The sequence below is a fragment of the Dermacentor variabilis genome, chromosome 4 (assembly GCF_050947875.1).
Source record: "Dermacentor variabilis isolate Ectoservices chromosome 4, ASM5094787v1, whole genome shotgun sequence".
NCBI classification, from domain to species: Eukaryota; Metazoa; Arthropoda; class Arachnida; order Ixodida; family Ixodidae; genus Dermacentor; species Dermacentor variabilis.
This window is the reverse complement of record NC_134571.1, coordinates 217,379,429-217,406,732: the sequence shown is the minus strand read 5'-3', so window position 1 is coordinate 217,406,732 and position 27,304 is coordinate 217,379,429. Positions and strand designations below refer to the sequence as shown.

The window sequence follows — 27,304 nt, the reverse complement described above, 5'->3', positions numbered from 1 at the left end:
TGAGTTTGTTGCATCTGATTTTGCATCTGTTGCATTTGGTTTTGCAAGCTAGTCATGAAATTCCTGATTTCATCATTAAAGCTTTTCTCTTCTGTGTTTTGCTGCACTGGTGCCACGGCCTGCGGTGGTGGCGTTGGCGTTCTGATTGGCGAGTACCCCGCTCGTCTGAGCTCTTGCATTTCTTTAATTAGGTCATCTATCCTCTTTCTGAGTTGTCGCGTTTCTTCTCGGCTTAGCTCGAGTTTGCGTTTGAGACTTTTGTTTTCCTCACTTAGTTGCCTTTCGGCCACAGTCTGCGTGTTGTTGTTGTTAGTGTGTGGTCCCGAGTGCGGAGCAAGAAGTGTTTTGGGAGGGCCGGTCCCCCAGCTCACCTTAACGCCGCCGCCGCTCTTCTTTGGCTGTTTTTGCTGCTGCTGCTGGCCCGTGCCGCCCAGGGGTGGATAGGATCCGTCCCGGTTGGAGCCTCGGCTCTGATTCGGGCCCCGGCCGCGGCTCCAGCTCCGTGACCCGCTCCGGTAGGCGTTGAAGTTTTGTTGACCCTGGTCATGGCCCTCGTCTCGGAGCCACCTCGGTCTTCTTGCGCCGCCTCTGCTTCGGCTGCGGCTGCGCCTCTGCTGCTGATGTCCCTGGGGACCTCCTCGCAGCTCGCCTGTCATCTTGAGTCGTTGCTTGCAGTCCCGCGTGCCTGAAACGTGGTCGCCCCCGCATATCAGGCATTTGGGCGTGCACTGGTGTTGTTCCGCTGAATTTTGGCAGCCACATTGCTTGCAGGCCTTGGCCTCCGGATTCGGGCAGACGTCCGACCGATGCCCCTGCTGGCAGCATTTGTAGCATACTTGTCTCGTCGGGCGGTACGGGTAGCCCCACATCTCTCCATCGTAGTAGAGTACTTGCTTCGGGATTATGGGGCCATCAAATGTGATGACCGCCGTGCTCGACCGTCCTAGCATCCTGACTGCTAAGATCTTGACTCCTTGCGTTCGGACTCTAAGGTTCGCCTTGAGCTCTTCCGGCGAGGTCCCCGCGTCCACACCGTGGTTGACCCCCCGCAACGTGCCATCCGGCGCCGCCACATGTGCGTTGATGGCGTAGCTGCTGTTCCCGAACGTTAGCTGCGTGATGCGCCGTATACGTTGGGCCGCCTCTTCGTTGTCGGTGCTTGCTATTATGATGTTGGAGCCATTGCGCAGCCTGATGATCAAGTCTTCCGCCTTGCATCCGGATCCGGTGGCCGCGACCACCGCTCGCGCAACCTGGTGTGTTTGCAAGCTCTTGACTGCGAGTCCCCTCGGCCTGAGCACTATCTTTAAATCGTCCTTGGGGAGCGGAGGCAGTCTCCTCCGCGGCACCCCCTCTCCTCTTCCTCGCTTGGGCGCTGCTAGCGCGCCGCCTGTGATCTTTGCGTCGCCTAGGGAATTTCTGTTCCCTAGCGCCGTTCCCACCAAAACTTGGCTGCTCGATCCTTTGCCGTCTCGCTGGCGCCTCTTCTGTCTCCTGGACATGGCGATCTCCCATTCCGGGTCCGCGTCGTTATTGCTTTCTGCCTGTGGTCTTCCTGTCGTTGGGGTGCTGCCTTTCGGGGCTTGGGTGCCTGCCGCGGGCCCGCTTCCATCTTGCACGAGGACGGGCTTGGTGGCGTCGTGAAAATCTTCCTCCATGGTTTCCTGGGTTTCCGCCATGAAACCTGTCGGTGCTCTCGTCGATGATTGCTCAAAGTTGGGGTTGGGTATTCGGGACTTCGCCCCGGGTCGTCTCTACCTCGGGCCGAGGCTGGGGAGCCCGCGGAGCCCCGCTCTCGTGCTAGGTCTCGTTAGGCCTACCGTCCGGCCGACCACGGGGGAAATTCAAAGTCCCATTAAATCCAAAATATTGGACCCACCGGTTTGAATTTGGGGTCCTCGTGGTCCTCTTCAGTTCCGGCGTTGATCCCAGCCAAAAGTTTGGTGGTCTATTAGGCTTTGACGGATCAAAAAGTCCAAAAACTGCGGAGTGCATGTGACACGCGTCCGCTCCCATAGAGCCCAGCGGCACAACTGACTGCAGCGCACCAAGCCGTCGGCGTTAACACCTGAACCACACTTCCGGTTTTGTGCGCACGCGTTTTGAATACTAGCTGATACGCATCATGCCGGCTCCGCTAGTTTCTTTCTTTTGCTTCCACAGCTCAATCCCACGCGGGCTTCGCGCGAAATCGTTTTAATTATATGTAAAATTGATTGCGAACGATTTTCACAAGCTTCAATCGAATATTTGCAACTTGCGATTTCATAAACACGCAAGACGCCTTGTGAAATGAGGAAATGGTTATTTTATTTTTATAAATGCTCGTTGCGGGCTTTTTGTGCATTCTACCAACGTTGTGGCACCAAGTAAGCAGCAGTAGTTTCCGTACGAAACTCCACCAGACGACGTCAGCTGAAGAAATTAAATTACAAGCAAGCGTAAATTAGGTATTACCATGTAAGACTAATGCGTGTAGAGGCGAAGCATGCGATAGTGGTGAATGGGCGGCATTGCAAACAAACGCAGTTCGTCTTTACACACATGGCGTAGAAAATACCCGATTCATCCGAAACAATACCGTGCATAGCGCAGAAACATTCTAATTCCAAGCATTCCCGTCTTCCCGGTCTTTATTTGCTGCACTTTAATAGCACGAATGCATGGGCGACGGCGCGTTTCACGAATTTGGCTACAACTGACGCGACAGTATCCTAAGAATACACAGAAGTGGCCACAACACAGACTCTCAATCAGACCATGCTGGACGCTCGCGGAATTCCTTCTACTCGCACTCAAGACAAATCTGTGGGTGCCGTTCAGAAGACAGAATTTTCCAGTTACTAGTTCCTGGCTTTTCAGCTCCTTGGCGTTATCTCTTGTGCGTTCTGCCGGCGCAAGCGACACACTCCCGCGTTATCACTCTTGAGAATTACTCGTCGCGTTTTCGACAAGCGTGAGTACGGAAAGAAGGCTTAAATTGTTGCGGGGACATAAAAATTGTCACAAACTTCTAGCAGTAAGGTTCAGTACGCGCCAAACTAACGTTGTCACCACGGCCGAGCTGCTTTTTTGCTGCGTCACGACAGGCGTGGCGAGCATGCCTCATACGTAACAAAAAAAGTACCGAAAATAACATTCAACAATGTTGGGCGTCAGAGAAAGCGCCATGAACTTCTCAATGACTTGTGATTGCATTAAAGTGCGAAACTGTGCACCACGGCCGAGCTGCTTTTTGCTAACCGCGTCACAGCACCAGGCGCTCCCACTGCGCTCGAAAGGTACCCGAAAAAGTAATGAAATTAGTTACAACACTGTTGGTCGTTAGGAAAAGTGCCATAACTTGTCGCAGTAAAATTCAGTACACGCGAAAGTGCACCACAGCACCCTGTGCGACTAGCATACCGAAAACTACCGAAATCAGTTAAAATAACATTGGGGCTCATAGCAAGCATCGCAAACATCTCCCTAGTACCATTCATTAACTAAAATTACCTGCGCCACGACGGTCACGCTGTACTTCGTTAACTGCGTCACAAGTCTAGCCTAGGTGCCGGGCAGTAAGCCTAATTGCTTTAAATGCGTTGCAGAGTGTCGAACAAAGTTTCTCCCCTTGCCGTAGTCCAACAGGGCAGTGGTGCAATGTCGAAGTTCAGAAGCAACGCGAGAATTCGCCAGGAGCCCACCAAACCACACTGTAAAATAATTTACACCCTAAAAAGTGAAAAAAGGTGTAAATGTGTCTATAACTCACACCCTTAGAGTGTTATCTATATAACGGACACCTTAAGGGTGTGAGTTGTGGACACAATTACACCATTTTTCACTTTTTAGGGTGTAAATATATTACAGTGCAGGCTGAATCCCAAAATAGAAAAATAGGCTGGCGGGTGACCGAACAGGCCAACGCTCAGATGCGCGGCCGGTCTCTCTCGCTTCGGCGGTGTGTCTGACGAATGAAGCGAGCATCTGGCTCTTCGTTCGCCGATTCACCTGTCGCTAGGCAACGGAAGTAAGCCGCAAAGTTTTTTTTAATTTATACGCAGATATTTTTCCCTTTGCCGCGAAAGAATAAAAAAATAAAACAATCTCTGTTAATCTCTCTTCACATTCTTTCCTTTTTCGATGCTCGCGGCAGCAAACGATCGGCGTTAATACTATTCATAATAATACGTTCGTTAATAATACGTTCGTTAATACGTGACGTCATATCCACTGCTGTCGTCTGCTTGCGCTACATTCCGCCATCTTGGGGAACATTATCAACAGGCGCGAGCATAGGCCTCTACAATGTAAAAAAAAATTGCCTTACTTTAGAGAAAATTTGCTGGTAATTTCTGGCCGAACGCTCTTACGTAAATTAAGAACGGTCATTTCCGTAGAACGGACAACTGTAAAAGAGAGACCGTAATACAAGATACGAGTGCTTATGTATCTAGAAAACGGAAGACTGTATTCTGAATCTGTACTATAACCGTTAAAGTACGGTCCTTCTCGAATTCAGAAAACGGAAACCCTGCATGCTGAATTTGTACTATAACCGTTAAAATACAAGTGCTTGCCGTATTCAAAAAAGAGACTCCGTATGCTAAATCTGCACTATATCTGTTAAAGTGGGCTTGGTGACACCGGTTACAGAAGGATTCTTTTTGCCCAGATCGCCTGCCGGGCGCACTTCGCCGTGGGATCAACGGACCCTCCGTTCAAAAGGACTCCTGAAGAGCATGCGCCGGCTGACCTGGTCATCATGCCATCGCCACGGCTCACCCAAGAAACAACGCCCTACGTGCATCAAGCCTGTCAGCGTATCAGCTCGGTGACATCATCGGATAGCGACCACTTCAGGCATAAATACTGGACGCTCTTGCAAGATTCCTTCAGTGGGCTTGGTGACACCGGTTACAGAAGGATGCTGATTCCGATTCTTTTTGCCTAGATCGCCTGCCGGGCGCACTTCGCCGTGGTATCAACGGACCCTCCGTTCGAAAGGACTCCTGAAGAGCATGCGCCGGCTGACCTGGTCATCATGCCATCGCCACGGCTCACCCAAGAAACAACGCCCTACGTGCATCAAGCCTGTCAGCGTATCAGCTCGGTGACATCATCGGATAGCGACCACTTCAGGCATAAATACTGGACGCTCTTGCAAGATTCCTTCAGTGGGCTTGGTGACACCGGTTACAGAAGGATGCTGATTCCAATTCATTTTGCCTAGATCGCCTGCCGGGCGCACTTCGCCGTGGTATCAACGGACCCTCCGTTCGAAAGGACTCCTGAAGAGCATGCGCCGGCTGACCTGGTCATCATGCCATCGCCACGGCTCACCCAATAAACAACGCCCTACGTGCATCAAACCTGTCAGCGTATCAGCTCGGTGACATCATCGGATAGAGACCACTTCAGGCATAAATACTGGACGCTCTTGCAAGATTCCTTCAGTGGGCTTGGTGACACCGTTTACAGAAGGATGCTGATTCCGATTCTTTTTGCCTAGATCGCCTGCCGGGCGCACTTCGCCGTGGTATCAACGGACCCTCCGTTTGAAAGGACTCCTGAAGAGCATGCGCCGGCTGACCTGGTCATCATGCCATCGCCACGGCTCACCCAATAAACAACGCCCTACGTGCATCAAGCCTGTCAGCGTATCAGCTCGGTGACATCATCGGATAGCGACCACTTCAGGCATAAATACTGGACGCTCTTGCAAGATTCCTGCAGTGGGCTTGGTGACACCGGTTACAGAAGGATGCTGATCCCGATTCTTTTTGCCCAGATCGCCTGCCGGGCGCACTTCGCCGTGGTATCAACGGACCCTCCGTTCGAAAGGACTCCTGAAGAGCATGCGCCGGCTGACCTGGTCATCATGCCATCGCCACGGCTCACCCAATAAACAACGCCCTACGTGCATCAAGCCTGTCAGCGTATCAGCTCGGTGACATCATCGGATAGCGACCACTTCAGGCATAAATACTGGACGCTCTTGCAAGATTCCTTCAGTGGGCTTGGTGACACCGGTTACAGAAGGATGCTGATTCCGATTCTTTTTGCCTAGATCGCCTGCCGGGCGCACTTCGCCGTGGTATCAACGGACCCTCCGTTTGAAAGGACTCCTGAAGAGCATGCGCCGGCTGACCTGGTCATCATGCCATCGCCACGGCTCACCCAATAAACAACGCCCTACGTGCATCAAGCCTGTCAGCGTATCAGCTCGGTGACATCATCGGATAGCGACCACTTCAGGCATAAATACTGGACGCTCTTGCAAGATTCCTTCAGTGGGCTTGGTGACACCGGTTACAGAAGGATGCTGATCCCGATTCTTTTTGCCCAGATCGCCTGCCGGGCGCACTTCGCCGTGGTATCAACGGACCCTCCGTTCGAAAGGACTCCTGAAGAGCATGCGCCGGCTGACCTGGTCATCATGCCATCGCCACGGCTCACCCAATAAACAACGCCCTACGTGCATCAAGCCTGTCAGTGTACCAGCTCGGTGACATCATCGGATAGCGAACACTTCAGGCATAAATACTGGACGCTCTTGCAAGATTCCTTCAGTGGTCTTGGTGACACCGGTTACAGAAGGATGCTGATCCCGATTCTTTTTGCCCAGGTTGGTGACAAGTATCTAACTTCTTCTATTAGAGACGATACAGTCATATTGATGGTGTTGCCAAGCCCACAGTGTTCGTTCTATTATGTGACTGTTTGCAAGTGATCAGGTTATTGCTACTAACATCCAGAGACATAGAGCTAAATACTGGTCCTACTTCTGATTCAGAGTCTGAGACACAGTTAAACAACCAATTACTTAAGAAAATTTTGAAAGAGCTAACAAAGACTAATAAGACTCTGGCTTCGCTGACTAATAATCTGAAACAGGTAGAATCGACAGTCGAGAATATTCAAACCAGGATTACCAAAATTGAGAAAGAAGTGTGCCGAATTGAGAAATGTGAGTGAAGGTTGGAGAAGGTGGGCGAAGCTTGCAATAACACGAACAAACTAGTTCTTGAGTTAGCCAAAAAGGTAGATCTCGAAAACAGAAGTCGTCGCAGCAATATCGTAATATATGGAGTAAAGGAAGATCCAGAGGAGGACTCAGAAGAACTAGAGCGGAAAGTTAACGAAGAAATTTTTAAAAAGATTCTAGGTGTTCAAGTAAACTCAATAGAGCGTATTCACCGAATTGGCCTAAAACATGCACAGCGACATCGTCCGATCATTTTGAGATTTTTTAACTACGTAGACAAAACTAGGGTTATGTCATCCTGCTTGAAATAAAGGACACGAAAATAGCTATATCGGACGATTTTTCAAAAAAACATTCCGGATATTCGTGCAAAATTATGGCGTTCAGCGGCTGAAGAAAAGAGCAATGGTTCTAAGGTTTCCCTTCGTTTCGATAAGCTCAAAGTTGATGACAGGCTGTACGTATGGGACGCAACGCGCAATCGCAGAATAGAGTTGACCAAATCATCTGCCCCTGCCCAACCCGAAACGTCCTCTCATCGACCCACACGTGCGAACACGCGTAAGCTAGATAACAAATGACGGGAATCCGTCATGACGCTACGGCTTGTCTCGTTGAACGCACGCCGTGTACTGAATAAGATCCAGAGCCTTGAAGGTATAATTCTGACCTATCAACCACACGTCCTAGTGGTAACTGAAAGCTGGCTGCATTCCCATGTGCAAAATTCAGAAATAATGCCTCCTTCGTACACGCTTATCCGTAAGGACAGAGGATCAAGGGGTGGCGGAGTTGCAATTGCAATAAAGAATAACATTAAATTCACACGCTTAAACGGCATCAATGATCCTGGAAGCATATGGTGCAAAATAAAGTTTTTTGGAAAAACTATATTAATAGGAGGGGTCTATTGGCCTCCGAATGCTCCTCAGGAATACTTAGATTCCTTATATGATTATTTGCTGCAAAATACAAATTCGCGTTCCAACATCCTTATAACAGGAGATTTTAACCTTCCAGGAATTAACTGGTGCAGCCTTTCTCATGACGGCAAAGATTCCAAAAATGCTGAATCATTACTACTAACTGCATTTACGTTTTCGTTAACCCAGTTGGTTTTGGATGCTACAAGAATTTCCAGCTCTGCTGTACTTGACCTTGCGTTTGCAAGTAGCTCGCTTCCAGACTGCTTAGTCAGTGTCAAGGACGGTATATCTGATCATAAGTTACTTGTTCTTGAGTGTCCTATTTCGGGCTTGCGATCGTATGTTAAACCTTCTGACACATTTGTAAGAGACTATACGCATGCTGATGATGACGGAATTATTAGTTGTATGGAATCTTTATTCCCTTCCTTTAATGAGACAAATGACGTTAATGTGCTGTGGTCAAAGTTTAAAGACATAGTCATGCACTGTGAAAGCACCTACGTGCCTTTAAAGAAAAAGCGCATCAACAGGGAGTACCCGTGGATGGATCGTAATCTGATACATCTGAAACGCAAAATAAAACGCTCTCGAAAAAGTGGTGACAGGAAACAACTTGCAAGTCTAGTACGCACTTTCAAAGATAAAGTACGTGCTGCAAGAGATCAGTTCTTTTCTTCCACTTTAACTTCTTTCATGTCGGAGCAACCAAGGAAATTCTGGCAATCTTTATCTAAAGATAAAAGCGGCATCACAGAGATCAGAACATCTGGCACAAGCATTGACGATCCTTTGACCATTGCTAATGAATTTAACGCCTTTTTTCAATCGGCGTTTACCATAAACGCATCGCGCGCGCACTTGCAACCTTACACGCTTCGTAATCCGATGCCCGAAGTAGATTTAAGCAAAAACGGCATCTTTAGTCTTTTGCGTAATCTAGACATAAAAAAGTCATCAGGTCCTGACAAAATATCTAATGTTTTCCTCAACAGATACGCAATCTGGGTAGCAGAGTACTTATATGTAATATATAAAACATCGTTAGAATCCTGTGTGATACCAGATGACTGGCGCCTTGCAAGGATAGTTCCGATTCACAAATCTGGATCCCCTTTAGAACTAAATAATTACAGACCACTTTCCTTAACATCCACAACTTGTAAACTGCTAGAACACATTTTATTTAAAGCGATTATAACACATTTAGAGAATAATCATTTACTTCATGCAAATCAACATGGATTTAGGGCTGGTTTATCCACAATAACGCAGTTAGCTGAGATAACGGATGGTTTTATGAATGCGCTGAATATGAGGGGTCAAATCGATGCAGTGTTTTTGGACTTTTCCAAAGCGTTCGGTGTAGTTCCGCATGCCGATTTAGTAACTAAACTGCTCTCAATGGGTATTGAACGCAATATCATCCGTTGGATAGAATCTTATTTGTCCTCAAGAAAACAATACGTTGCTGTTAAAGACTGCGTTTCTGGTACACTGGATGTGCACTCAGGGGTGCCACAGGGGTCAGTTCTCGGTCCCTTGTTGTTCTTAGTTTATATCAATGACATCTATTTATCTGTTCAATCGCTTGTGAAGATCCGGTTGTTTGGGGACGATTGTGTTATTTATACTAGTGTAAATCATCACACCGACCAAGTAAGACTTAATGACCCGTTGCACTCAATTAGCGTATGGTGTGAAACATGGGGACTGAAGCTAAACACTTTGAAGACGGCAGCTATTACATTTACCAACAAGAAAGAACCCTTCGATTTTGCTTATATTATTAATAATTCTTATATACATAAAACCCAGCGAGTGAAGTATTTAGGTGTTACACTCACAAGCAATTTAAGTTTGGAACCCCATATAGAAAACGTTTGCAGCAACGCGCTAAAAAAGCTGGCATTTTTGAAACGGAAATTGCGCCGTACTTCATCGACCGTTAAGTTAACAGCATACAAAGCCCTTGTCAGATCAAAAATATTTAATCAAGAAAATAGAAAGAGTGCAAAATTTAGCTTTGCGGTTTATATACTCCAGATACTCGCGTTTTCCTAGCGTGTCCGTTGTTCGCGACAGGGCGAAATTGAAAATACTAGCTCATGGCAGAATTGTATCTCGCATCAAATTTTTGTATCAGCTGTACCATGGTCACTACAAAATAGCGCGTGAATGTTATATACCTGAGCCCCCCATGCGCTCTGCTCGTACAAACCACAACAAAACAATTAAGCAACCATTTAGTAACCTTAACATCCATCATTATTCTCTTTTTCCCCATGCAATTTGACTATGGAATAAATTACCCGAAGAAGTAGTTAACGCTAATACAACAGAATCGTTCGTTCAGCTTTCAAATAACCTTTTCTTTGACCTCTAAATTGCCGCAATGAAAGCAGTTTCTTTTGCGTTACGCTTTTTCATTGTTATTTTGTTTACGTATAGCACTGTTGTATGTTTATTTCTGTTACGTATAGTGTTACAATGATGTATGTACATGTTTTGTTGTGTTCTTAATTGCTAATTAGCAGCTGTAATTTACGTTGTTGTATGTACCCACTCCTGCTTGGGCCCGAATAGGGCCTGCAGTATTTGTAAATAAAATAAATAAAGTACAGGTGCTTCCCGTATTTCATCTTGCAGAGCATATCCATTGTTCTAAGAATGTGCCATCGGGGACAAAATTGCCCAGGACGTGCGAGAGTCGACCGAATTTTATAGTGCACTATTTGCTGGGATCAGCCGTGCTACCATCTGCGTTCGGAATGTGCAGCGTGACCCACTGTTTTCAGCGGTCTTGAACAGAAATGCAATTTGGTCAACGCTCGCACTTCCAGGGTACTTTTGTCCACGATAGTACATCGCTTTTAATGCAAATGTCATGAAGGCAGCTCATAGCCAAAGCAGCAGGTCACCATTGAGAAAATTGTCATGCCAACACACTGACATGGCTGCAGAGATAAAACACTTTGCACTTTGTGATATGAATGCACTGCATAGCATGTATACAAAAAGGTGCCACATTTCAGTCCTCAAATTCTTAGATCCCAGAAGCAACTTTATTTTCTTCAAATACTCGTCTTGCACTTCTTCCTGGTGAAAGTTGTTCTTGACCCAAAACGCTTGCAAGGATAAACTTGCTGCTGTTAGGAGAAACAAATAGTATTCGTGAATATCCATCCTAAAGAAAGCGGCAAAAAAGTATAATCACAGAACACGACAAAGCAGTAACTTCTGTGTTAGAAAAACATGTAAGTAGACCAACATTGTTGGAACAAGGGACGTTGCTGTAGCCAACATTTCGACATAGGTGCTTGTCATTAGGGTAGGCATCAAGATAAACAGTTTGCACTTTTGGAAAAGGAAAACGAAGAATTAAGAAAAATAAATTTTGTATCAAGATGCATCTGGTTAAGACCACTGTAAATGGTAAATGAAGGCACATTATGAATATATGTTTTGTTGAAAGCCGATGAAGAAAAGGTATATTAACCAAATATTAAAAAATAAGGACATTAAAATTAAACTGGGTATGACCATAAAACAGTAAAGAACAGCCTGTGGAAAAAGATGGGATGGACAATATGATAACCAGGTGCAAGATTGCAAAACGTCGAGTGCTGCTTATATTCATGCTGCTGTTGACGGCTTCAAGTTTCTGTCTTTCTGTGGAACCTTTGTCTTATTTGAACAAGGGAATGGGTCATTTTTTAAACAAGTCAGTTCAAATGCGGTTCAAAGCTTCAGCATTATTATAATGAAAGAAAATATTATGGTCAGTTCTCCTGGGTGTGCTTTCATTCACCAGTTATTTCCGTCGGTGTAAGCTCAAAATTTAATTGTCTAAATGGACCTTAGCTCCTGGCAAAACATTAGCTGGTCTTTTTTTCAACACAGATGCCTCCACATTATTTGTGTTGGCAGGAGTGCTAGCGAACTACATTATATATACTTGTTGCTACAACCAAAGTAAAACTTGGTAACAGTGATTGAAAAAAAAAACCAGCATTCCACAATATTGATTCAAGTCGCCTGGAAAAGTTGCTTAAGTTAATGTACCCCCCACCAGACAAAATTATACACCACACTGACTCTCATGGTGTCAACCATGCTATTATAGCACTAGGCATCAAGTAGGAGAATTAGGGGATAAGAGGGCACAATGCTTTTTGTTAGAACATCAAACGTGCTTTACATAAATGCTACATTCCAACTAACAAAGGAGCAGCCGATAGTGACCAATGCATACGAAAGCTAATGACATTCTGTGCAGCAGAATGTTGACGATGAGGTGTTATGCGCACAAGTGCACTCTTTCTCACAAAATGACACCCTGCAGTCAAACCTTGTGCCAACATTAGAGTTTGAAAAACACCACAGTGGAAAGCAAAGAGTGCTAAATTCGTTGAAAATTACTAAAAATTATTCGATTATTCATTATCCTTACTGTTCGTTAAAGATTCACAGATTGTTCATTACGGGTGCTGTAAACAGGCACCCTGCTTTTACAGTTGTAGCAACAATGATCTGTGGCACAGACAAGAATAAATGCTCATGAAGTTTATGTGAGAGTATACCCTACAAATTACACCCAATTTCACATTCCAATGTGGTAGAAGAGTTAGACGAAAAAAACTACTTTCTGGTGGAGGATGCATACCCCAGAATAGAAGAAACAAGTGTACCCTAAGCATTGCTGCTGCCGATGCCTGTGCACTAGCAGTTACATATAATATGGCAGTTACAATTGTTTTTCCACAAGCACTGCAAGCTGCTGCCAGTTTAGCAGTACACAGCTGTAATAAATTTAGGGCAAGTTAAAGCTCTCTACTGGATTTATCTCATATGACACAATTGGAATGCAATATTCTGCAAATAAGTGAAGAGCGATGTGCCATCCCATACAATGAAACACCTTTGAAGAATCTGAATCACCACCTGCACTCTTAGGCAGTTACACCCTTTGGAGTGTCCCTTCTGCCACACAACAATAATCGTTATCTGCCTTGATGCGTTTCCTTTCTTGAAAACGCCACGCCCGCTACTTTCCTGTCGGGAATGCTATCATGCTGATAACGCGCATGCCGTTCGTTATTGGAAAGCACAGGGCTCGCAGCGTTAAAGAAAGGAAACGCATCAAGCCAGATGACGAGTACCGCGTGGCAGAAGGGGCACTGCAAAGGGTGTAACTTTGCCTAAGAGTGTGGGCAGTGACGAGGTAAAAGAGTGTGTTCTGTGTAAAGTAGTGTACCTGTATAACCTAAAGCTGTGGAGAATGCATTTTGTATCAGCTGTGAAGGTTTCTAATTTTAATTGCACAAAGTGAAAACCTCCATGCAGTTTTGCAAAATGCAAACCCCCTACCTTTTCGTTGTTCAAAGGTAATGACGCGTAGGGCCATAACATGTACATTATGGATTTATTTCCCAAACAGTCAAAGTTAATAGCACCACCCTAAGTGCTATGTGCCTTCTGTCTCACATTTTCTGTCAAAAATTGTTAGTGTAAAATGCTGCGATCGGCAGAGAAACAGATTTCTGGAGCAATATAAAGTATTAAGTACTGTGATCTCAGTTCTTCCGCTGCTGTTTAAGCATTATCGGATCTTAAAGTAAAAAAAACGAAGAATAAATACATGCCTATTTTACGTCACAACACTCATGATGTATTTAGTATTCTGGATTATAAATGATTCCAGCTTTACAACGCAAGACAGATTTTATTCCACTGAAAGAATGGCATCATGGCAATGATTCTGCATTTGGTGCTATATTTATTTGCATTTAGTTCAGTTGGAATGTGTGTATATTTTCAGCGATATCGCTTGACATGTTTTAGATTGACTGTTTTCTAAATTTAGGCAAATTCGTCTTCGCAAATAACCTTGTATGACACCAAGAACTTGCTTACCAGGAGTATTTCTAACATTTGCAAGATATGAGGCTCTTGAATGCATATCTAAGCCTGGGGTGCACGCCGCCCCCAATCTCATCAGCAAGTTTCTGGAACTCATCTACGTGGTTTCTTATGATGAATGTAAAGTTGCTTGACCGGGAGAAATAGGGAACTTAAACAGGTGAATTATGCAGCATAAGAATAATGTCAGCAAGAAGCAAACATCAAGAAGCACTGTCACTCAATGTGCATAGACTATCAAACGCAAGAATTATTTGGGATTTAAAATTGTGGCATTGGAACGAAATGTCGTTTAATCTATGCATAAACTCTGATTATTCACTCTACTACCCCTACCTTCACCAGAAACATTCATAATCATTATCATATCTATGCCACATCATCCTAGCTAATATTCAAGCCTTCATAAGCTGCTTTTTTACTGCTAATTTTCTGTTGGAAAGATGTGTCCGTATGAAGACCACATCATATACTTATTACCCATTTTTTGATAAATGATAAGGGAAAAACTTCACACCAAAAATGCATTGAGCTTGAGCAAGTTCTACGTTTGAAGCTGTTGATTCTTTTTTCCCTTTGCCATCATTTACCCACCTGGTTAGCTAAGTAGACAGAAAAGCTGCAGGAGAAAGGTAGGGGTGCCAAATTAGACTTGCGCCCCAGGGGACCTTTTCACGGTCACTGCAGGAACTGCCTGTGGCCTCGGCATCTTCCTTGAGGGCCATGGCCATGTCTAAGAAACCTTGTCTCCACAGGCTGCACAAAGAAGGATAATTTTCTGAGCTAAGTCTTTTTCTTAAAAGAACCCATTTAAGTTGTATTCGTGGCTTTGCACCACAAAACTCACACATGGCTGGCCACTCAAGACACTTTATGTGTATTCGCAGGCTTATTCCTTGGAAAAACTTTTATGTAGCACACAATGAGTAACAGTAACAAAAAAGTGTATCAGGAGGCTTTCATATTGCTCTACAACTTTTCATTGACACATTTCATTTAATTATTTGAGATATTTATTAACTAATTAAGAATTATGTAATTAGGCAGAATGCAAAAAATAATCAGAGTATCTCCAAGCGATGGCAAACAAGATTACCTTAATTTTGTCTAGTTACATCGCATTTACATATTTCTAAATCTTGGTGCACGATCGTTAAAACACCCTGTAGATGAAAAAACAATATTACAATTTTCATAATCATCTCTTGCGTGTTATTGGTGGCTATGGCTGCTTCAAGTTATTCTTTCACTATGGTACAAGCAGTTTTGAAATGAAATTGTTTTGCATCGAGGGCGTGTAATCTAGAAAATCAAGCAAAAGCTCAAGTTTTGTTCACTATTCAGATGTTTAACCAAGAAGCTGCAGGAAAAGGAAACAGGACACAACACCTAATCAAAAATGCAAAATTTGAAAATTTAAACTGAACTAGAAACCAGTTTTTGAAAACACAGAAAAAAGCCAGCAGCTTACGTCGAATACACCCTTGCTATGTACTCCAAGTGAAGTTGTTACTGCAATGCTTGGGCACCATATGAACGTAACAATCAAAAACTTTTAGCAGAATATTAACACCACTAAATGAACTGGCCTTTGGAGATTCTTGATCTGAAATCCTCAACTTGTTCTGGCATTTAATCTGTCGAGCTCAATCTGTATTCTCAAAAGCTGGCTCTCGGCCATAATTTCGCTAAACGCAACATCAGCTTTAATCTCAAGATATGGTTGACCTGTAAATAAAGTGGATAATGCATGGCAACCATCATGAACACTCTTACATGTTAACCAGAGGGTTCACTCATGCAGCCATGAAATTGTGATGCAGACACATGATATATTGAAGCTGGTTTTGTGAAGTGTTTCATGCTTCCAAGGCTTCTTCTCCAGTTGTGAAAGCTGTCTGCACTAGCTAAATAAGCGATGAGAATAAAAAAAGAACTTCAACATGCTCACAATACGTTGGCCATTTTCAAGTAAACAGCAGCCTTTTTGGGCGCCCACGTTGCCTGGTGCAAATCTACTATGCCACAGTAGTTGCGTTACCCAGTACCAGCCACTTTAAAATGCAATGTGTTCAGAGCCCTTTCCATCTGTTTTTCTGCTTTGGAAACAGTTTACCATGTGTTCAGTAGGCGTCGAGAAAGGCGACAGAAAACACTGTGCACCACTGATTTCTAATGTTTTGCTGGATGCAACACACTCCACCGGATGCAGGTGAGGCCAGTGGAAATGCGGTGTCATGCAGGCACTTGTTCTGGAAGCAGGGCATATGGTGGACTAACTAGTGCGTGCGATCAGATAATATTGCTACCGAAAAACTTTTCTTTGTGGTTTTTCACATTTTAGGAGGTCTCTGCACGTCTGGTAAGCGCTTTTATGACAATGTGAACCCGTATACGGTAGTGTTCTCTTACATCAAGTTTTTTCTGATTTACCAGTGTTTCCATTGCACGCCACTTATGTTAGCGACACTGTAGACACTGCACTTGAAAAATTCTGGACACCTCGAAACACTGCTTGTGTAGTTTATGGCACATCAGGCAGGCATGTTAGGGGAAGAAATACCACACACCCGTGCAAACGAAGTGCTGCCGCAAAGTTGTAAAGCACCAACTTCCAGGACAAGGTTGGCTTCAGTCGAGGGTGCTCGATGTTCTGTCCATCCCCTGTAGTAGAGATCAGTGGTGTGGACTCTTTGTACTGGCTGTCTTTTCTGGTCGGAACCTTGGCAACAGCTTCCACCATACTTTTTTGAACCTGCAACATGTGCAGAGAAAGTCACATCACTGTGCGTTGATTGTATGGCTTTATTGTTCTACACATTCTATCAAATCATTAAAAAATACAGTTCGCACATTTTTACTACTGTATATAGACAGTCTAGTTGCTAGACACGCAAAGCATTACCATTCCTCTGACAGAATGCAACAATAGAAGCGTACACTGTAAAGCTACACTAAAATTTAAATTCATGTGACACCGTATGAGCATACAGTATGCTTACTGTATGCTCTAGCCCTGTGTCAAGTACAAATTAATTGTCAATCATTTATGGTGTATTTCTACATATTCTGGGTCATCAAACTGTACAATCAATGTTCCAAGTTTACACATTTTTGGCTTTTGATTGCCTATGTGATCCGTTTCCTACTTACGCATGGAGTAATCCCACTGTATTAAGGAAAGAGTTAGAAAAAGAAATGCCGTAATAATCTTCCACATTTGCTGAGGGCAGGAGCAATGGCCAATAGGATGTGATTGAAGCTACATAAATACTCAGTTTTCACACAGCTTAATTGTTCAGCAAGTACCCGCCATGGTTGCTCAGTGGCTATGGTGTTGGGCTGCTGAGCACGAGGTCGCGGGATCGAATCCCGGCCACGGCGGCCGCATTTCGATGGGGGTGAAATGCGAAAACACCCGTGTGCTTAGATTTAGGTGCACGTTAAAGAACCCCAGGTGGTCAAAATTTCCGGAGTCCTCCACTACGGCGTGCCTCATAATCAGAAAGTGGTTTTGGCACGTAAAACCCCAAATATTATTATTATTATTATGTTCAGCAAGTAATAAAGAGATATGCTGTGAACCTCTGCATGACCAATAAAATCTGACTACTTGACACTGCACTAAGGCTGCTGCTTGGTACTGTTCGGCAGTTCCGCTTTGGTTTTCTGATATACAGAACTGTTTAGGTACCAGTTTACTTTGCGATAAAATGGAGCACTGGTCATTTGCACATAAATAATGCGACAGAAAATATAACACAAGGATAGGAATATGGGTCTCTTGGAAAAAGTACATACACATTATGATTATAATGTGATGTGATGCCACAATGAAACAGAAAGCAACGCATAGAAGTGGACGGCACTTCCATGCCACCAAGGTTATTGGACAGACAGTACTTCAGAAGTGCCCGCAACGCAATGTGTTGGCGGGCTAGTTGGTGTGAATCCAGAAATACTTTGTTAAGCGCAAAACAATGGACACAAGAAAGACGACCCCCCCCAGCACAAGGCGCTACTCTCAACTGACATCACTTTATTGCGTCACTCCTTTGTAGATAGTAGAATCTAGAAGAACATGCGCAGTGAGCACCATGTGCAGGAACCACCAACAACCGATCACAAGAGCGCACTCATGCGACGAGATTCAAAAAAACCATATTGAGCACTGCACAAGGTTAAAGGCGCACTAATTCACTGTGACCCCAATGACTGTATAAAGAAAGCGTCCTATAACTCTCGGGCGGTGGTATCACAGCACTTTTTCAAAATCGTAGTATCACGAAACATGGCTTTGCACTTCCATATTTTACAATATTGAGCCAAATGGGAACCTGTGCCTGTTGGTATGGATCGCTTATGTTCGCAATGTTTCGTGATACTACGATTTTGAAAAAGAGCCGTGACCACCACCAGAGAGTTATCGGAAGCTTTCTTCATAGTCATTGGGGTCACAGTGCATTAGTGTGCTTTCTTTAACCTTGTAGCCTCAATATGGTTTTTTCGATTCTGTCGCATGAGTGTGCTCTTGTGATCAGATGTTGGTGGTTCCTGCACATGGTTTTCACAGCGCATGTTCTTCTAGATTCTCCTGTCTACAAAGGAGGGACGCAATAAAGTGATGTCAGTTGAGAGTGGCGCCTTGTTCTGGTCGTCTTTCTTGTGTCCGTTGTCTTGCGCTAAAAAAGCAATTATGTATTCCTTGTGTGTGCAGTAGCGATTCCAGTATTGCTGCCCAGTGGTTTAGCTCGCCGCAGTTTGAATTGCCACAAAGTATAAGGAGAAAAACCTGCATTATAGTCTTGTTGCAAACAAGAATATAACGGGAAGTGCATTCTGAGGCCAGAAACTATAGAAAAAAATTTCATGATGCACCACTGTGCAGGGTTTTATAGCAAAGTCAAATACATTTAGTGTAAATATCACACTATGATGGTACACAATGGTGGTAATCTGTAATAATATAAAAGGTGCCTTAATGTTACAACAAAAGTTGACATTACTTAATAATAGCCCTGTAAAATTTAGCATGCAGGGGCACCACTTTGTTAAACAATAGTGATGTAATGTCTATGTACACAAGTATCACCCATGCATTTCTGCCATTGTCCAAATGGCATAAATGAATGGGTAATACTTGTATACATAGATATTACATCTCTATTGTTTAAACAAGTGGTAAACTATGTCTGCCTCATACAAGATTAGAATTAAACCATAAATTATATATAGTCACCCTAACAGTAACACCTCATTTGAACTTTACAATAAGTAGACGCCTGTTGATGCCAGCCTCCCCCAAAGCTAAACTGTGCTGCATGCTTTACAGAGAAATTATAGTGATATCACTCTACTGTGAAGCTATTCAGGACTGCAGCATTGTAGAAGACATCTACAAATGTTTCATTTCATGTATAACAGCCAGAATTGCTTTCACATCTTACCAAGTGCCAATTAAAATTACTTCTCCTTATTTAGCATTTTTGCCTGCTAGACCACAATCCAATGTCATCAATATATTAACATATTACCTCAAAGAACCTAATTTGGCTTATAGATTAACACCTTCGCATACTGCCACACCTGCACTCTGTCATATGCGTTTCAATCATAAAGGAGTGCTTGTCCACCAGCACTCCAATGCCACTAACAGTGATCACCTACACAGCTTGATTCAGGTGGCAAGTGGCAGTCATGATTCAGGCAGCAAATAGCTAAGAGGAAAAAAAACACTCACTTCGAGAGCTACAATACTACGATAACTTGAGAGAGATGGACCCATTGCAGGCAGCAGACCTCTTCTCAGCTCCAGCACAACAGCAACTTGCCTTTCAGTAAAAGAAAAGGATTGATTAGTAATGATAAGTTACCTTGTTTTTGCTGAGTATAAATACAATCTGACTTTCACGCATATCCACTCTCCGCTTTAGTAATACAACTGAATTACTCGTAAAATAAAAGTCAATGATGATACCATTCGCTTCTCTTGTATGTCCAATTTTTTAAGCACTGATACCCCGTTTACTGCTTGCTTACTGACACGAATGCCTTCACTGCCCAGACATTATTCGAAGCAACACGTCTTGCTGCACCGCAAAAAGGTGCACCAAGGAAACACAGCAGAGCAGCCAGAGCAAAGAACTTTTTTTTCTGGTCACAATTAAAACGTGCACCCAAGCAAAAAAGTAACGATCACAGGTAGTGAGCGACTGCTATTGCCTCGAACGTTTATTTCCGTATTTTAACAGAAGTTATTGTATCGGATACAGTATGCTCTTAAGCCAATACAAGCGTCAATACAAGTGCGCAACTGAACGCAGTTTTATTCTACGCTTTTAACGCGAGTGAGCAAAAGGTTAGAAGTACCTCACGGAAATTGCGATCGAGCCGATCGCGCTACGACTGGAATCGATTTGAAAAGATAGTGATCCCTTTCCCCATTTATGCGTCATTTTTGCCCTAAGACATTGCATATTGGTCTTTTGAAACAATATTTCTGTTCGCGACACCGGCTTACCCCACATCATTTTAACACCTACGTTATGCAAACCAAATAAGATTAAAATGGGCTTACCTCATGAGCAAGTTACGAGCGCGCGTAGACTGTTGAACACCCGTTGAGAGCAAGCAGGCTATCCGTGTCAAAGCGCATACGTGCACCCAAACACAGGACAACTTCTTCGATGCTGCAGCGTGCAGAGTTTTGTACACGAAGTGAAAGACATCTAGCGCAAATATCTCCGCGCGATGACGGCAAATGACGAGCGCACAAGCGTACAAAACACAGCGACAAATTCGGAACTTTGCCAATTCGAACGTGCCGAGACCCAAGCAGCGTAATCATCTATCGCTTCTGTTCATCGCTCCCGATGCGTCAATCTCTCTTCCTTGGGGTCTTGCTCCACTCTTGAGTACAAATCAAGAGACATTTACGGCAAATTAACAACTTTTACAACACGACACGAAAAATTCTGGCTGACTACACATGTGCAGAGTCCGCCTGCCACTCCTTACGGACGCGCAGTGCGCGCTGCCCCCTGGTGCCGCACTCTGTGAGCGCGGAGAACAGAACAGAATCGGTTTCGTTTTCGCATTTGTGCTCTAGTTACTGGAACTGCAATATAATTGCTTGACAATTAATTGAATTCTAAAAGAGGAGAACGCTTTCTCTCCCACAAGTTAGTGCGTTTTATACAAAGGGAGAGAGAATGCAAGAAGCAGAAAGGCAGGGAGGTCAACCAAAGCGTTCGCTACTGGGGATAGCAAACCCCTGTGCTGCAATGAAGTGCAAAGCAATGCACTGCGATGCGTCCATAAGCTCTAGTATAGTGATAATTTGGTCTGGTTGATGCATGTAATGAACGGGTAAATAATGAATTGTGTAATAACATCACTTATATATAAAGCACATGGAACTAATGCTGTTGCATTCTAGGTCAAAAAGAAATAAAGGTGGAATCGTTACATCTCGGCACTGGGCATTCTTTCTTTCCGTATTATTTTCTTCTTCTTTTTGACAGTACACACAGTACTAGCACGGCAATAGGTGCTTCACCTTCAGTCACCTTCCAGTAGTTTACACACATGTCGGTGCATGTTCGCGTTCATTATTCTACCGTACAAGAACGAGCGCGCTTAGCGGTCTTGTTTCAAGATGAAGCGCCAAATGTTTGCGATTACATCATATTGCAAGATTTAACTCATGAACAGTGAAGATTATGCGTAATCGATTTGTCTCAATGAATGGGCAGTTATTGTCAAAGACGAGATATTTTGTAAATATTATGGGAATGAGTTAAACCAACTACATTGCAGTTCAGCAATGCCCTTTGACACTTGGGTTAATTGCTTGTCGCATTCGAAAATTTCATCCGACCGTTTTACTTGGATCTATTGGCCGCCAGTCCCCTTCGAGACCATTTGTTGCAAAATGTAAACGCGGTTACGGTCATTATATCACTCCCTGCGTTTCGGTACTGATTTAGAGTGCGCACAATTTTTGGCGTATAGAGCACCAATGTCATTCCTAGTGCACCAGCACCTGAATGCTGCAAGCTTGTTTACGTATGCACGTATGTCCACGGCTCTTCATTCACTTAGACATATATGCTGTCTTATTAACTACAAAGCGCTTAATTTGAGAACATTGCGAGAACAAGCATATATTTGCGCATATGATCAGCGTTATACAAAGCCCATATGCGCGGCAAACTGCGACCGGAATAGAAGATGCGTATATATATTTATACGATCTGTTATTGCAGCTTTTGGTAGAAGGCTAGCTCTCACATTTTGTACGCATCTTCATAATGCGTACAGTTTGCGTGTTCAATAAAATATTGTTAGCTGAAACTTTATGAGTACGAGCGCTCATTCAGACAGCTTAAATTTTCTCACAATAATACGGATGTTCGCATAACAAAAATACGGAATTCTGTATGTTTCGCCCAAAACAGTGTATAGCCGTTATATTATTACAGTAAAAATGTCCGTAAAGCTTAAAACGGAGAGCACTTTTCGTATATTAACGGCAGATTCTGCCGTATTTTTGAAATATGACATAGTTTCCGTGTTTTTACCTGCAGTTCTCCGTATAATGACGGAAATACTCCGTATAAGGACGGAAATTCTTTACACTGTAGGTTCCCCAACATGGCGCCGCCGTAAACCGGAAGTCGCGGAGTATCCTTGAACGATGTACGTGCCTACTACGTATAGCGTGACGTACCTCCTGTTTTCACTTTTCGCCGAGTGTCCGCAGGCCCCGCACACTCTCAAGTTTTCGCCATCGCCACAGAGGGCGAAAAACGAACCGCGGCGCGTTCCAGTATAAGCGCGTAAGTGGAGCTACTGGTTGAACATCTTGAAGGGGCAGCGCGAAAAAACGACGACAGAAGGCAGGAACACACAGGACAGCGCTGTGTTCTGTGTTCTGTCCTGTGTGTTCCTGCCTTCTGTCGTCGTTTTTTCGCGCTGCCCCTTCAAGATGTTCAACCAGTACCAACTCGCCCAAATGTCGATCCTTCTACAGTGGAGCTACTGTAAATTGGTCGCATACATTAATTTGTATTTTTTCTGCTAGGGGCGCTCAACGTGGCTCAATATTTGATCTATATATGTACACATAATAGCCTTCGAACATAGATAACATGTAACTTTTTGCAAAATAAACAGACAATTGTTTTTATTAAATTTTCGTTATTAAAGCCTGTGCTTTATCACTTCAATAAAGGTTTTAAGACCTCACTGACGTGTGATAAGCAGCAGCCCACTGGTATCGATTGCAGTCCGTGCGGTAATCGATTCAAATTGTACGGCGGTTATATTTGCGAACAGGGTGGTCGTTTCCTTTGTGCAGCATCACGCAGGTTCGTCTTAATTAGCATACAATAATATCTCAGCCAGTTCATGCACCCGACATTCAATAGCCGCTACCAGGCGATCGTGTTTAAGGACGGTGAATTTTATCAGCTGTGGCGTTTTCACTGGCGTAATCGTCACATGCACGGCTTCCGCCGTCAGTTATCTGCCGCGTCTAGCCTCGTAATGACGGGTTGCTTGAAAAAAACTTGCTAGCTAGCGTGAAAACTCTTCGCTCGAACCGAGCACAGCCTGTCCGGAAAAACTTCTATAATTTTTTTAATTATGGGGTTTTATGTGCCAAAACCACTTTCTGATTATGAGGCATGCCGTAGTGGAGGACTCCGGAAATTTCGGCCACCTGGGGTTCTTTAACGTGCACCTAAAATAAGTACACGGGTGTTTTCGCATTTCGCCCCCATCGAAATGCGGCTGCCGTAGCCGAGATTCAATCCCGCGACCTCGTGCTCAGCAGCCCAACACGATAGCCACTGAGCAACCACGGCGGGTACCTATGAAAGCAGATTCACCTTGCAGCCTTTTGGTGTGTGCACCGGTGAGTCAAAAAACACTGCTTCACATATTCAACTTTCAATTTCTTCGGGTGCAAAGCGGGTAAAACAGATTCCTGTAGTCATTTCTATTTTCAAAGTGGAAAATCATAATAAAGTTATTGCTCTTCAAAGGCAATTCAAACAAGGCTCTTGTTATTTTGCAACGTTGCTAAAATTCCTAACACGGAGTACAGTATAAAACAATAATCAAGGGACAATCAGATATCCACCCGTTCGTAGCAATTGCTACAAAGAAAACCCATAGGTGTTCCTCGAAAGAAAAGCCTCAGAGTTGAAGAAAAATTCCTTCTGGTCCAGGACTCGAACACGGGACCACCGCCTTTCCGGGGCAGCCGCTCTACCATCTGAGCTAACCAGGCGGCTAGCAGATAGCAGGGCGAAGTCGAATTTGTCGACAACACGAAGCAAAGGCAAGTGTTTGACGTAGTAGTTTGACTACTACGTCAAGTATAAAACATGGTTTTGGCTGTGTCTGCATGAATGACACACTGCGATAAATTCGCAGTAGATTAGTGCAAGTGTACTTCCCGTGATACAGTTGGATTAATACGATTTGATCTATAATAAAATTACTGTGTTTATTACCTAGTAGCTGGCAAAAAATTTAATCGAGGCTTCACTAAGCACAGCCCGCACAAGGACACCATTGAAAGAAATGCACACTCAAAACAGTCTGTGTGTGTGTGCTTTTCTGTCATGGAGCGTTTTGTGCACTGTTACATGAATCACAATCTCACCCACACATCCACCATAATAATTGAGGCTTTCTTTTTTTACCTCCAGTCTCCAAGATGCGGCTCATATGTTGTCACCACTTTGGACTCTATTGTCTCTGGACGTACAAGTCAACAGTGAATGTGTCGCCACAGAGCCAGGATCCTTGCAAGGCATGTTTCTGAACACTTCAACTAGAACTGCGATTTGTTCATTTATTTAACAAATTTTTGTTTCGCCATTCTTTGCTTGCATGTTTGTCATGGCTTCATAATTACTCTTTTCATGAAGCAGGACAAAAGAGAGATTATTGGTTTGCAGGCTCCCATGCCAAGCCGTGAGAAGTTCAACGGACACAATAATGACAACAGGTCCTCTTTAACTACGTGCCTCACCATGAAATGTTTGCAAGTTTACCAGGTAGACGGCTGTGAGCCCTATTAGGAAAGCAAAAGTCTACATTTTTGTATCGTACCAAGCGGGAATACTAAAATTTGACGTACAAGCTTGCTTGATTTAAGGGCATTTTGTGACAATCAGAGAAGTAAGAAGTTGAGTCCCAACTTGTTTCTTTTCTCGTCATATAGCCAGCTCCTGCTTGGTAATGCACAAATTCTGTCATCTGTTTCGACCTCTCTGCCTTTTCTATCGATAAATCCTATTCTTCTCTTCTGTCATCTGCTTTATGAAAATCAGATTGACGGGCATTACGAACAAGTATCACATGATTCTTCATAGCGTTAATTTGTTACATGAAACTGCAAAGAATTCTAAAGCCTTCAAAACCGTTCAGTGCAATTTTGAGGAAATGGTGCTTCATATTCACCGAGATTCTGGCAGTCTCTCTTCACTTTATTATTCTTTTATTTAAAGTATGCTCAGGGCCATATGCCATTGAAGAGGGTAGAGGGTACTAAGCAGTAGAATAACACAAACAAACAAGAGCAGTGAGTTTTGGTAATACAATGATTCTGATTATGCAATGTAAGCTAATCTTTTGCAAAAAAAGTTTGTTATCGGTGAAATCTACGATACTTGAGGAAAGGTGGTTCCATTCCTGAGATTTACGGGGGATGAAAGATTGACAAAAAGATTTCGTGTAGCAGAAATCGATCCCTGCGTTACTGCGATGATCGATGCAGTTTGAAATGTACTTGAGGCCATGGTATGAAGTCGTCGTGAAGTGTGGTATGACGGAAAATTTTATGAAATAGCGAAACATGGCGACTAGCTAGGGGAATAAGTGCTGGTTAGCTCCATTCAGGTTATACTCGCGGTACATTTATAACTAGAATGAAACGAGCAGAGTTATTTTGTACTAGTTCAAGTGAAGTAGTAAGACTAACGCGACTAGGATCCCATATTGCAGGTGCATATTCATGTTTTGAGCATATTAGAGTCTTGTAAAGGTGTAGTTTTAAAGTAGACAGCGCTTTGAAAAAGTTGCACTGTAAGTACCCGAGCAGGTGAATAGCATTGTTAATGACATACTCTATATTGATCCAATTTAAATTATTTATAATGTGCACACCAATATATTTATAGGACATGATGAAATCTAAGGGAACATTGTTAAGATGGAAAGTGATAGAGTTAGAATTAGATCTGGATATTGCATTTTTCATTTGCATAAAATCAGTAACTAGGCTAGTCCTGCACCGTAAGAGATGGCTGGAGCAGGCAACTTCACACAACTGGCCTACTCCACACTTCTCAAACATGACAAACCAAGAAAATTAATTTTTCTTTCGCTTCAAAGAGCAGATGACATACCTGAGGACATATTATAAGAAGCCAACAAACACTGACAACAAGGACTATATAGGGAAATTTCTTGTGGTTCATGAATAAAACAAAGAAACAATAAATTATTGGAAATTAAAGTGGATGAAAAAGCAGCTTGCTGCATGTGGGAACCAAACCCACAACCTTCGCATTTCGCGTCGGATGCTCTACCAATTGAGCTACCACGGCGCTATTTTCCCCATCTACTTTCCCGAATATTTATGTGTCCTAGTAGAACCCTGGGAGTGTTAGTCAGCGCTACCACTCACAGACCTTGGCGGCGGACGTGGAACGTCCTTTTTGCCGCAGGCGTCACGAGAATGTGATCTTTTTGGGTGAAGGCAACTGGTCAATAAACCCACATATGCTACCTGAAGGCATCAATGTTGCCATATTCGAGACCCTCGTTATGTATGAAACGAGAAGGGGGTTCCCCGAGGGGCCCGATTTGTATTAGTCATATCATAAGAAGCCAACAAACACTGACACCAAGGACAACATTGGGAAATTACTTATGGTTCGTAAATGAAACAAAGAAACGATAAATTACTGGAAATTATAAAGTGAATGAAAAAACAAATTGCCAGAGGTGGGAACTGAACCCACAACCTTTGCATTTCGCTTGCGATGCTCTACCAATTGAAACGCAAAATGCGAAGGTTGTGGGTTCGGTTCCCAGCTCCCGGGCCAGTGAGCAGAGTGTCGACTTGGTCCAGTTTGTCGGGCAACGTAGGAAAGTCGCTGGGAACGGCAGATACTTCGACTCCGGAGTCAACCTTGAACTGCGCAGTGTAGTCTTCAACGGTGACGTCGACGAACTTTGCCGCGGCGGGCGTCGCGACAGCGTGCACGTGAACGAAGCTGAGCTTGTTCTGCTTGACCTTCCGCGAGCGGCATACTACGGCGAAGTGGCCTTTCTTTTTGAAGAAGTTGCAGGCGGAGCGTCGGGCCGGACAGTCTGAACGTCGATGAGGCGCGCGGCCGCACAATTCACATGTGGAAGGCTCGCGTGAGCGCACTGCTTGCGGCTGCGGCGAACGAAGCTTAAA

The 27,304-nt window shown here is 43.9% G+C and overlaps 1 long non-coding RNA gene across 2 annotated transcripts; it reads right to left on the bottom strand.

Annotated features, from left to right (window-relative positions):
- Nucleotides 1-10,977: 10,977 nt before the first annotated feature.
- LOC142578148 (uncharacterized) lies at nucleotides 10,978-16,656 on the bottom strand. 2 transcript variants are annotated; one of them, XR_012827188.1, is made up of 3 exons: nucleotides 16,389-16,656; nucleotides 14,413-14,574; nucleotides 10,978-11,045 (listed from the first exon to the last, which is right to left on the bottom strand). It is a non-coding gene; the product is annotated as an uncharacterized LOC142578148 (long non-coding RNA). The 2 variants fall into 2 exon arrangements; XR_012827189.1 differs by having other exon boundaries at nucleotides 10,978-11,042.
- Nucleotides 16,657-27,304: the final 10,648 nt, after the last annotated feature.